The sequence below is a fragment of the Bos indicus x Bos taurus genome, chromosome 16 (assembly GCF_003369695.1).
Source record: "Bos indicus x Bos taurus breed Angus x Brahman F1 hybrid chromosome 16, Bos_hybrid_MaternalHap_v2.0, whole genome shotgun sequence".
NCBI classification, from domain to species: domain Eukaryota; kingdom Metazoa; phylum Chordata; class Mammalia; order Artiodactyla; family Bovidae; genus Bos; species Bos indicus x Bos taurus.
This window is the reverse complement of record NC_040091.1, coordinates 48,552,862-48,565,896: the sequence shown is the minus strand read 5'-3', so window position 1 is coordinate 48,565,896 and position 13,035 is coordinate 48,552,862.

The following is a 13,035-nucleotide window of genomic DNA, read 5'->3' as shown; positions in this document are numbered from 1 at the left end:
TCTGCAGCATGTGTTAGGTGACAATGATGGGCCAGGTCCTGGGAGCCCAGTGACCAAGAGAGCCCCGCTGAGCCGTCCATGGGCCTCTGGTTCCGTGCTGTGGGGCGAGGCTGAGTGTGACTCAGGCTTTGGGAACAGAGTGGGTTTCTGTCCTGGAGTGGGGACCCCCGAGGGCAGGTTCTCAGCCAGCCTTGGGACTCGCTTTCACTCCAAGGCCCTCCCCATGGCCCAGCCAGGTCTGCTGGCCTGATGCAAATCTGAGTGTGCCCTGGCCTGGCCTCAAACAACCTTCCAGGGCTTTTTCATTTCTGTGATTCATGTTATTAATTGCTTCCCTTCTCTGAGGAAGAAGCAGGCCGTGTGTTAAAACGACTCTGTGAAACTGATTAATTGTGAATGGATTAATGCAGACAACATGGAACATCTCACAGTGGGGCGTTTGGTGCTGGGAAGCTTGGGGCTTCAGTTCTCAGAGATTTGGGGCTGGGACATGGATGCTTGGAGCAAAGCAGGCTCAAGAGAAGGCGGGGCTGGCCCTCTGTCTTACGTGCCCGCCCTTCCTTCCTCTCCTCCCGGGCAGCGTGCTCCCTCCCCCCACCCACTGAATGTGAATGTATGCGTGTGTTTTCATTCTTTCTGCTCAGAGACACTCTTGTTTTTTTTTTCCTCAGAGTCTTGTTGAAATTTCCAGTTTGCACCGAGGACTCAGTCATAGAAAACCCTGGAGTCCCTTTGGTCTGACCAAACCTCCATCTGTCCCCTGTCCACGCCTGTGGCTAGTCTCCACCTCTGGGGCCCTCCTTGCCCTCCTCACCCCCATTTCCTCTGGACTAGCCCCTCCCCTTGGCCAGGTGTCGGGTCTGACCTGGGCTGTGGGGTCCCACCCAGGCTTCAGGGTCCTGCCTGCCTGTCTCATTGTCCTCTGCTCACCCAGCCTCCCCTGCCCCCTGCCTCAGAACAGAGCACAGAGTTGGGCTGTCATCAGGCCCTGACCATCCCCCGCGCCCCCGCCTCCCGGGCCGGGTATCTGAGATCTCCCTCCTTCCCAGGGTCCACACCAGATCTCCCTCCTTCCCAGGGTCCACACCAGATCTGCTCTACCATTACCCTTGGTCTCTGCAGGCAGCAGGCCTTCAGATCTGCACGTAAGTGAGTGAGCTCTGGGGAGGAGGATGACAGACAATATGGTTACTAAGAAAACCCATTCATACAGCGACTGTTTTTTTCCTAAAAAAAGCAGTGTTCGGGAGTGAGGAAGGCCTTGCTGGTGGTGGTGGCAAAATCAAGGAAGCACGTGTGCCATGGCAGATTGGCCGGGTTCCCACACACCTGTTCTCATCTGCATAAAGCGAAGAGGCCGCTGGGGGCCCCTTTGTCCCCTCTCTGCCCCTCCCAGGGGCCCCCTCGCCCTGAGCTGGGCTCTTGCTGTGCCAGTGGCCAGAGTGATCTGGCCCAACCCGGAAACGGACTGTCCTTTTCGTCCTGAATTTAGAACGCAGCAGAGAGGGGTGTCTGGTCCCTGCCCCCAGCAGCTGCACAGGTGGACTCTTGGGTCTCCACGTCCTGAGGTTCTGCAGGGAGGTGAGAGTTGAGGGAAGAGGAACGAGCAGAAGCAGAGAGCGAGGTGGACGGGCCGGCTCCTGCCCCTCGTCCCCAGCGTCTGCTCAGGAGCCACTTGAGGAGGAGTGGCAGGCAGCCCGTGCCTCCTGGAGCCCGTCTGCCCCACGCTGCTCAGAGACATGTCATAACAGGTTCCCGGAGTGCTTCCTCGCCATCTGTCTCGTGCGCTAGATGACAGCGCGGGCTGGCAGAGATGCGTTCAATTTGCAATTGTAAGTTGTCTTTTTTCCTCTCTTCACTATGTGAAACCACTCTGATGGTGGTGTCAAGGCTGCCAAGGTTTGCAGTGAGCCGAGTGTGGTTCTCAGACAGCAGGAGACACACGCTCTGGAGTCCTTGTGGGCCCAGGATATGGCTGTGGAGCTGGGGTGCCCGGGAGGCCTTTCTCCAAGGTGATCCCAGGCTGATTCTGGGCCCTGACCTGGACTCCAGCAAGGGGACTAATTCCAACTCCCACCCCGACTAGCTCATGTGTGTGGTGTGAGAGCCTGGCCACTGGCCACCCTGCCTGTCCCACCTTAGCCAGTCTGCGGTGCCAGCAGACAGAGGGCTCTTTACATGTGAGGTGGATCTCGCCACCTCTCCCCTCGTGCTCCCACATTCTTCCCCAAGGCTGTGGGGCATGCATGCCCTGTCTCTGCCCCAGTGACAACCTCCCCAGAACTGTCTTGAACACACTAGACACACGCTCTGCAGGCCTTTGCCCAGGCGGCTTCACTGATGAACTTCGCTGAACGTTTAAAGAATTATTACCAGAACTTCAGAAACTCTTCCAAAAAAAAAGAAAAGCCAGAAGATGAGAAAACGCTTCCTGACTCATTCCATGAGACTGATGTGACCTGATGCTAAAGCCAGACAGAGATCCTGTCTCAGCTCAGACTGGGGAGGGCGGGGGGCAAACACAGACCTTATTCCTCAGAGTCCTGGGGTTCTGGACTTCCGAAGTCCCACAGCTGGCCACGTTGGGTCCTGGTCGGCTTCTCTTCCTGGTTCGCAGACGGCCACCTTCCTGTCCTCATGTGTTCTTGAGGGTCTGAGTTCTGGTATCTTCCTTTTTATAAGTACACCAATCCCATCCTGGGGCCCCACCCTCATGATGTACTCTTGTCCTAACCACCTCCCCAAGGCCCCCCTCCTCACGCCATCACACTGGGGGTTAGGGCTGCAACACAGGAATTTGGAGTCAGAATTCAGTACCCAGGACACTGCAAGACAAGACTGCAGGTCTCCGCCCCTCTGTTCAGAACCTTATCCCCCACATCTTTCCCCAGGCTCGCTCTCCCTCACTCCAGCCTCTGCTCAAAACCTCACATTTTCCTGACTGTTGAACCTAACACAGCTAGACCCGGGTCTCTCACACCCCCACCTCACCCCTACCTCCACCATGTTCCCTTCCTAGGGTCGGCGCTGCCCCCAGGACATGGCACAGCTGTCTGGCTGGTCCCTGGAGGGTGCATCTGAGTGTCTGTCTTGCCTGCCCACTTTTATGTTCACAGTGCCCAGAGCTGAGCCCAGAGCTCTTGGTGGTGCCTCCCCCTGCACAGCGTGGAGCAGGGTCCCGGGCTCCCTCAGGGATGGTGTGAGGCCATCCTCACCTGAAATCATCCTGAGTTCTCACCTCCTTCAGCCCGCATGCACCAGCTCCAGGCCACACCTGATCCAGCGCTCTGCCGGCTATAAAGCCCTTCTGCATCTGTGTCTTCTCCACGTCTGGGGTGGGGGTGGCCCTGTGACCACAGTCCGAGACGAACTACTGGATGTAACGTGCAGAGAAGAGTGAAGTGATTTCCGAGGTCATGCACGTTGGTGCTTCTGACTCGATTCACACACCCACTGTCTCTGCCGCATCATGCTGCCCATCATGGGACAAGAGTGACAACAACAGACAGTCTGGACTTGTGATTCGGTGCCAGTCCCAGGGAAGGGTGAAGTGTGTGGGGTGTATACAACAGTGGCGGGGAGCAAGGCCACATGAGGGACCCTCCTTCCCATCCAGTTAACTCTCAGGGAGCCAGGTCTGTGCACGTGGGGTCACAGGCCTGCTGGCGAAGGGGGGACATCTCTTTCAGGCCACACGGAAGCCATTCTCCAGAGGTGCCAGGAAACCTTGGACCTATGGTCTGGCTTGGGGCAGAAGGAAAGTCAAGGGCAGGAGTGGTGCCCATGGTGGGAGGTGGGCTTCATCCGAGGCCAGAGGTGAGGTGGTGGTGGTATGGGCATACAAGGGGTTATTCACAGGCCCCTCGGGAGGAGGGAGGGATGTGGGAGCCTGCACCACCAGGAGCAGTGAGTTAGGGCTAGGAGTCTGGCATGATGTCGAGGGCAAAGGTGAGACCAGCCGTGGAACCCAGAGCTGTAGGCTCACTGACCCCGTGTGAGGGTCTCTGTGTCTGTGACTCGGGGTTTAAGGCAGAGGGTGCTTCCACTTACTTTTTAATATTAATTTTTACTGGAGTGTTGTAGATGTATGGGCTTCCCTGATAACTCAGCTAGTAAAGAATCTGCCTGCAATGCAGGAGACCCCAGTTTGGTTCCTGAGTCAGGAAGATCTGCTGGAGAAGGGATAGGCTACCCACTCTAGTATTCTTGGGCTTCCCTTGTGACTCAGCTGGTAATGAATCTGTCTGCAATGCAGGAGACCTGGGTTCGATCCCTGGGTTGGGAAGATCCCATGGAGAAGGGAAAGGCTACACACTCCAGTATTCTGGTCTGGAGAATTCCATGGACTGTATAGTCCATGGGGTCGCGAAGAGTCGGACACGACTGAGCGCCTTTCACTTTCAGGAGATGCGTCATGCTGTGTTAGTTTCAGGTGTCCAGCGAAGTGAGTCAGGAACACATATACATGTGTGTGCACGAGTGCCAAGCTGCTTTAGTCACGTCCGACTCTTCGTGACCCCGTGGACTGTATCCCACCAGGCTCCTCTGTCCATGGGATTCTCCAGGCAAGAATCCTGGAGTGGATTGCCATGCCCCACTCCAGGGATTAAGTGAATCAGTATACATATACACTGGAGAAGGCAATGGCACCCCACTCCAGTACTCTTGCCTGGAAAATCCCATGGATGGAGGAGCCTGGTGGGCTGCAGTCCATGGGGTCGCTAAGAGTCAGACATGACTGAGCGACTTCACTTTCACTTTTCACTTTCATGCACTGGAGAAGGAAATGGCAACCCACTCTGGTGTTCTTGCCTGGAGAATCCCAGGGACGGGGAAGCCTGGTGGGCTGTGTCTATGGGGTTGCACAGAGTCGGACACGATTGAAGTGACTTAGCAGCAGCATACATATACACATATCCACTCCTTTTTAGAGTCTTTTCCCATATAGGTCATTACAGACTATCGAGTAGAGTTTACTGTGCTGTGCAGTCAATCAGTCGCTCAGTCGTGTCTGACTCTTTGTGACCCCATGAACTGCAGCACGCCAGGCCTCCCTGTCCATCACCAGCTACCGGAGTTCACTCAAACTCAGGTCCATCGAGTCAGTGATGCCATCCAGCCATCTCATCCTCTGTCGTCCCCTTCTCCTCCTGCCCCCAATCCCTCCCAGCATCAGGGTCTTTTCCAATGAGTCAACTCTTCGCATGAGGTGGCCAAAGTATTGGAGTTTCAGCTTCAGCATCAGTCCTTCAAATGAACACCCAGGATTGATCTCCTTTAGGATGGACTGGTTGGACCTCCTTGCAGTCCAAGGGACTCTCAGAAGTCTTCTCCAACACCACAGTTCAAAAGCATCAATTCTTCGGTGCTCAGCTTTCTTCACAGTCCAACTCTCGCATCCATACATGACCACTGGAAAAACCATAGCCTTGACTCAGTTCAGTTTAGTCGCTCAGTCATGTCTGACTCTTTGCGATGCCATGAATCGCAGCACGTCAGACCTCCCTGTCCGTCACCAACTCCCGGAGTTCACCCAGACTCATGTCCATCGAGTCAGTGATGCCATCCAGCCATCTCATCCTCTGTCATTCCCTTCTCCTCCTGCCCCCAATCCCTCCCAGCATCAGAGTCTTTTCCAATGAGTCAACTCTTCGCATGAGGTGGCCAAAGTACTGGAGTTTCAGCTTTAGCATCATTCCTTCCAAAGAAATGCCAGGGCTGATCTCCTTCAGAATGGACTGGTTGGATCTCCTTGCAGTCCAAGGGACTCTCAAGAGCCTTCTCCAACACCAAGACGGACCTTTATTGGCAAAGTAGTAGGTCCTTATTAGTTATCTATTTTAAGTATAGCAGTGTGTGTACGCCAGTTCTATTCTCCCAAGTTATGCCCCCCAGCCTCACTCAGTGGCAGCTCCCCCCCTCCCCAGCCACCACATTCTCTGGTCCTTTGCCCGTAGCCTCAGTTCTCATCCCGTATCCTCCCTCCATTTCTCCCCCATCATCTCCCACCCACTCCCCGCTTCCTTCTCCTGTGTTTTCTGGGTTAGTGCTTTAATTTCTGCAAACACAGGCTGCTCCTCTTCCCACCTGGGATAAGAACTACCAGCAATACCACATCAAGGCAGTCTTCCTGACTCCAGCCGGCTAAGGAAAAGCGAAAATCGGTAGGTGATGCCCAGGGTATGATTTATCTGGTGAAATCCATGCATCCCTCTCAATTGTGTATCATCATGGTGCTAATCTCAGCCCTAGCACTCAGATCACTCCTGCATACATGTCTACCCCTGGACGGCAGGTCTCAGAGGGGAGAGAGGGCCCCCATGGCCATGGGGAGGCAGGAGCTCCGGCACTGGGCCATGGGACCCAGTGAGGTCAAGCATACAGATGGAGAAGCCACTTTACACCATCAGTCATGAAGGTTGTGAGAGTTTTTGTTCCCAGTGAACTCGAGTCAGCGCTGGGAAATTTCAGGTCTGGAGCAATTGCAGTGAATTAGCTGTCAAGTGGGCCCCTTGAAGGGGTCCTTACACAGAGCTGGGATTTATCTCACCCGAGCTGCTCTGCATGGCTTTGCATTCTGTCTAATCTCAGAAGAATGATGAAAGGCTTTGGTAGCAGGTGGATCTGGGTTGGAATCCTGGCTCGGCCATTGGCCAGCTGGGTGAACTCAGTCATGCTGCTCAGGCTGCTTTTCTTCTTCTGTGAAGTGCAGCTAAGTGGGAACTGGACAGCACTCTGTGTGTGCAGCTCTTAGGGGCACCTGGACCACAGTGAGAGCTCAGTGAGAGGCAGGGGTGGAGCAGCGATCTGTGCTTTTCCTGATCAGTTACTTTGCTTCCTGAAGCCTCTTGTCCACCATTGGAGTGAATTTTGAGGACCCTTTCTAGCAAGTGCATGGCGTTCCCATGTGGGTTCTGAGCCCTAGCTTGTTTCTAGTTTGTCCTATTGCTTCCCCTTCGCTTTCTTCCTCCTGCACTCATGGTTCACAGGAGCTCAGTGAATTCTGTATATTTCAGGGGACAGGAGATGGTTTGATAACGTGAGGATCCCAGCCTTCTCATCCTGCCCACCAAAGTGGATCTGGCTCTTACCCCACTGTCCCTGCTCCCAAGACAGACTGCAGGGTTCTGCCTTTGTCACTTTGGCTCCAGGATTTGGCACAAAGACAAGTAAGAATAAAGGTGGGCCATGACTATCGCCAGGACTATATGGGGAGGGGCTGTTGTGATGGGGGAGGGCCTGTTGTGATGGGGGAGGGGCTGTTGTGATGGGGGAGGGCCTGTTGTGATGGGGAGGAGTTGTTGTGATGGAGAGGGACTGCTGTGGTGGGGAGGGACTGTTGTGATGGGGGAGAGGCTGCTGTGATGGGGGAGGGGCTGCTGTGATGGGGAGGGACTGTTGTGATGGAAGAGGGCCTATTGTGATGGGGGAGGGGCTGCTGTGATGGGGGAGAGGCTGTTGTGATGGGGAGGGGCTGCTGTGGTGGAGAGGGACTGTTGTGGTGGGGGAGAGGCTGCTGTGATGGGGAGGGGCTGCTGTGATGGGGAGGGGCTGTTGTGATGGGGGAGGGCCTGTTGTGATGGGGGAGAGGCTGCTGTGATGGGGAGGGACTGTTGTGGTGGGGAGGGACTGTTGTGATGGGGGAGAGGCTGCTGTGATGGGGGAGGGGCTGCTGTGATGGGGAGGGACTGTTGTGATGGAGGAGGGCCTATTGTGATGGGGGAGGGGCTGCTGTGATGGGGGAGGGGCTGCTGTGATGGGGAGGGACTGTTGTGGTGGGGGAGGGACTGTTGTGGTGGGGGAGGGGCTGTTGTGGTGGGGGAGGGGCTGTTGTGGTGGGGAGGGACTGTTGTGATGGGGGAGAGGCTGTTGCAGTGGGGGAGAGACTGTTTTGGTGGGGGAGGGCCTATCGCAGCAGAGAGAATGTTGTGGTCATAGGGTCTGTGAGTCAATATTCAGCCTAAAAAGGTGTTCTCTTGCCCATATCTAGAGTCCATATTTCATCCCCCCAGGCCTGAAGACTCAACCCACATTTTGCAGATGAACAATTGGTTTTGAGGCAAAGGTTGCCTGAGGTCACATTGCTAGTCTGTGCCTACTTCAGGGTTTCAAAGCCTGTGTGCACATGTGTACGTGTGTGTGTGTGTGTGCAGTCACGTGTGGGCACAAGCCCAGTCGAGTGCATGTGTGAGCACCTGCACATGTTTGCACTTTCCCGTTGCACTCTTTGCATCCACAGCGCAGCGTCTCTTGGTGCACAGCTGACCCTTGGTGCTTCCACAATGTGGATTAGGACACTCAGTGGAGCCCGTGGGTCCTGCGGGCCTTGAGAGGGTGCTCCAGGGAGGCTCCCAGGGAGGAGGAGCTTGGCAGAAGATGAGTCCTCCCCCCACCCTGCCCTCGAGGGCAGGCTCCTCCCCTCCTGGTCCCAGACCCTGGCCTGTGTGGAATTTCCTCTCTCCCTAGGCTGGGGCCATGGCAGAACTTGTGACCTGCTGTGAGAGTCCCCTTCCTCTGAGGGAGCAAGCAGGGTCCCCAAACCTGGCAAGGCATCACAGCCCGGGGTCTACTGAGGGCCTGACCCCTTTCCAGGCATCGCCACCCAGTAAACACTCTTTGTTTAATCCTGCCTGGTTATTTTTTATTTCTTGTCCTTCAGTGACGGCCTAGTCTGGCTGCACTGAGGGCTGACCCTCCCCATGGGTCCCCTGGGGACAGGGATTTTGGGTCACCAACTTCAGGCTCTGAGGAGTCACTCAGGTGGAAGCCAGCGGATGCTGGCCCGGGGCTGCGACTATGAACACCTCCCTCCAGTGCTCAGTGGCTGACCTCATTCTCCCTGCATTATTTATACCTGAGCATCCCTCACAGCCCCCAGTCCGGCTCTGTCCCCCTCCCCCTGCATCCCAGAAGAGCTGAGGCAGGAGCTGGCCATCCCTGGTGTGCATGTTGGAGACAGTTTTTCCCAGACTTGCGGCGGGGGACGGGAAGACCCTGTCTTCTCCTGGCTGGTATATGACTGTCAACCACTTCCAAAGTCAAACATCTACAATTACCCTTCTTTAATTGGGCTAATTTAGGAGAACAGCAGTGGTGAATTCCTTGTGTTGCTGAATCTCTTTGAGAGACACATTAATATTCTGATTCCAAGAAGGATCATGTGAATTCCTCTGTTACAGATGACACAATTATATTTCTAAATTCTCCTCAACTAATACAGATGGTTAAAAATACCCTTGATTTTTAATTAATCTTCTGAATTATAGTCCTATGAATACAAATGGATCATCATCCCTGTCCACAGACAGGCTGTGGGGGTTCACGGGCTCCATGTGTGATCAGGTCCCTGGGAGGTCATGGGGCCTCAGGGGATGATGGACTCCAGGTCTTATGGTGGTTCTGGGGCTTCAATGTTGGGGGAGAAAAGGGGTCCCCAGCTTGCCCCTCTCAGTTCCTGCCCTGTAAGCCACTGGGCCTTTGCCTGTGACTTTTGGCTTTTGGGCGGAGCTGAGGGGCTGCCCTTTGCCCAGGTGACTGGGCTGTCCTAGGGGTCCCTTTATGCATGGACCCAAATGTCTCCTGTGTTGTGAGGCAATTTTTCTACTATTTCCTCTGTTTGTGTGGCCATGTGCATATATGTTACCCAGAGCTTTGTGTTGCGTGTCGTCACCAACATGTAAACATTTATTCTTGTCTGTTTGAGAGTCTGCCCACCTCATTGACTGCAAGCAGCCCTGGATCATTCTTTGTGTCCCCAGGACCTGATATGAGGCTGGCCGAGTGCTTATTGAAACAACCAGGCTTTGAAATTCAAAGCCAAATTGCCTGGACTACATCAAAATAACATTTTTTTTTACACCAAAAAATCCTTTCAACAGAATAATAGCCTATGGAATGGTAGAAAACATTTGCAAATCCTATTTCTGATATGAGGTTAACATTGAGAATATACAAAGAAGCCTAACAAAGCAGCAACAACAAAATAATCTGGCTTAAAAGGCAAAGGACTTGAATAGTCATTTATCCAAAGAAGACATACAGCCAACAGCACGTGAAAAGATGCTCAATACCAGCACTCGGCAGGGAAATGCAGATCAAAGCGACAGTGAGACACCTCATACCCATTAGGATGGCCCTGTCGAAAATACAGAAAACAGGTGCTGGCGAGGCTGCGGAGAAATGCAGCTCTTAGGCGTGGTTGTAGGAATGTAAAATGCAGCAGCTGCTGTGGAAAACAGTTTGGCAGTTCCTCAAAAAAATAAAAGTAGTCCTGCCATGTGATCTGGGAATTCCATGTCTAGGTATTCATCCACAGTTATTGAAGGCAGAATCTCAAGGTGATAACTGCACACCCATGTTCACAGAAGCCTTACTCAGTCCCCAAAGGGTGGAAACAACCCAAGTGTCAGTGGATGGTTGAACATGATGGATAAATACAATGTGGTCCATCCACACAATGGAACAAGATTCCACCTGAACAAGGATGAAAATTCTGACACCCGCCATAGCATGGATGGACCTTGAGGACATTATGCTGAGTGAAATAAGCCAATTGCCCAAGGGCAAATACTGTATGATCCCACTTACATAAGGTCCCTGGAGGAGCCAGATTCATAGAGAGAGAAGGTAGGATGGTGGGTGCTAGGAGGAGGGGGGATGGAGAGTTAGTGTTTAATGGGGACAAGGATTCAATGTTGCAGGAATGGGGATTTTTGCACAACAATATGTATGTACTTAATGCCACTGAGCTGTGCACTGAAAATGGTTAAGGTAGTAAATTTTACAGTGTGTATGTTTTATCAAAAATTTCAAAAAGCCAAATTCCCTCGGCCAGATAGCCTACCACTGAGTCCAGTCTGGACACTCCCTTCCTGGCATTCATCCCTGGTCCTGGGATGAGGAGGTGAGAGCAGAGAGAATCAGAGCCAGGCAATAACATATAAGAGTGGCCCCTGGCCAGTGGACAAAGTAGAAATGCTACCTGATGTCTCTCTGTGGGTTCCCTACTTGCAGAACCTGAGGCAGGGGCTTCTGGGCAGGAAGGTTAATTGAGAGTAGATTCTCAGGAAGCAGGAGAGTGGATCAATAGGGGTGGAACAGAAAAGGAGGGGAAATCAATAAATGATTCATTGTTGAGCTAGTTACCACTCTGGGCAACTGGATCTCAATTCTGCTGAAGATTCTCTGAAAATGCACTTTAAAATTGCTCTCTGAAGGATGCAAAAAAGTGTATTTATCCACCAACTTCTAATGTCCATCCTTTGAGGTTTGTCCTGTGTAGGGGACATTCTGCAATTTTAGAGGAAGCCCTGGTGCAGAAGAGTAAACAGTTAAGGAGGCCTTGAGATGAGAGCCCACCAAAGTGCATGGAACTGTCCAGGAGATGCTGAAATCGGGGTGGGGGCAGCAAGGTGATGTCTGCTTCAGCCCACCACCCACTCACCCTCGGCTTCTCAGATCCACATGTGCCTCACATTACATCTACTTGGTCACTAAATGTTCAAGGTGGTGGCTGGTTAGACTTTCTAAGAAAAGTCTCAAGCCTGAGGGATGTGAAACTCAGCTGGTTTTGCTGCTGCAGCTAGTTCTAAAATCTGCCATCTCTTTCCTTCATCACTCATTCTGGATTTCTCACAGTCTGCACAGCCCATGCTGATAACTATGTCTAAGTTACTGGTTTTCAAGCAACAAGGAGGGGAAGAGTGGAGAGGAGAAAAAGCATCATCTTATGGGGCATGGTAACACGAAGCCTCATCTTTTCATAGTCACCAATTTAGAGGAGGTTTCTTTCCTCTAGAAAAGTAGGCGGGGCGGGGGGTGGGGGAGATTCTTCAGAGGTTGAGGTTCAAGATTCTTAGGTGCATTGATCCAAATGTCTCATCCTTGAACCAGGGTCCCAGTCCTCTAACAGACCTTGGCATGAGCCCTGGAGACCTGTCAAGACTATGCATTCACTGACTCTTATAGTTTTCCCAACCTTACATTTAATTACAGAGTTGATTTCAGCACCATCTTCCCTCTGGCTGCAGGAGATGAGGGTAAATGCCAGGGAGGCATTCTGGCTTTGACTGCACACCCTGAGCTGATAATTGGCTGCCCTGAGCTTGTCATTCTCTTACATCAAGTGGAAGGCAGTTAACAAGGAACCAGCAAACTCTCTAACTTTATAACTTCCATTGCTTCCATGTACTTCAAGGGCTGTTACTGCACAGACCAAGGCTTTCCTTTCACCTCTACCTCATCCCACATGATGCAGGGGAGAGTTCTGATAGCTGTGATGCACACTAGGGAAGATGATTGCTCAATTTATCACCCAGAAAGGGGGTCTTTGCTACGGTAATATGAGGAGCAAAGCAGTTCCAGGATTCCATCCTGAAGGTTGGCTTTCTAAGTTTAGTTTAGATTCCCCCAAAGCAGAGCCTGAAATAAGGGATTGGACTCAGGCATTTTAATGGAGAGGTGGTCCCAAGGAGTAGAAGCAGGAATGGTGGGTGGGGAATAGGGCAGGAGGAAAATTCAGTGAAAGGACTTTTTATGGAGATGACTACCACTGTGTTCAGCTTCAGTCCCACCAGGGGCCCTTGTAGAAAGCGTCTCATTATTGTATCTCTGAAGGAAGTGAGACTGGGCCATTTATCCACCAACTCTCACACCTTGTGTTTTCAGAGTTAATCCTCTGCACACCTCTGGGCTGTGTCAATGCAAGGGCAGAGTGGCCTCCATCATCTAGGCAAAAGTTCTTTTATTTTTTAAGCTTTTGATATTATATTGGATTATAACTCATTAGCAGTGTTGTAATGGTCTCAGGTGGACAGCAAAGGGACTCAGCCACACATATACGTGTATCATATCTATTCTCTGGGGAAAGTTTTGATAGAAACAAAGCATAGTGATGCAGTATATGAGGTGGGGGAACTGTCCACTTCATGGTGCTGAAGTCACATGGGCCGAGGGGCTAAGGAGTGGAATACCACTGCATCTCCTACACCCAACAGGTGGATTTAGATCCAGAATACTTTCAAAACACTTCAGTGC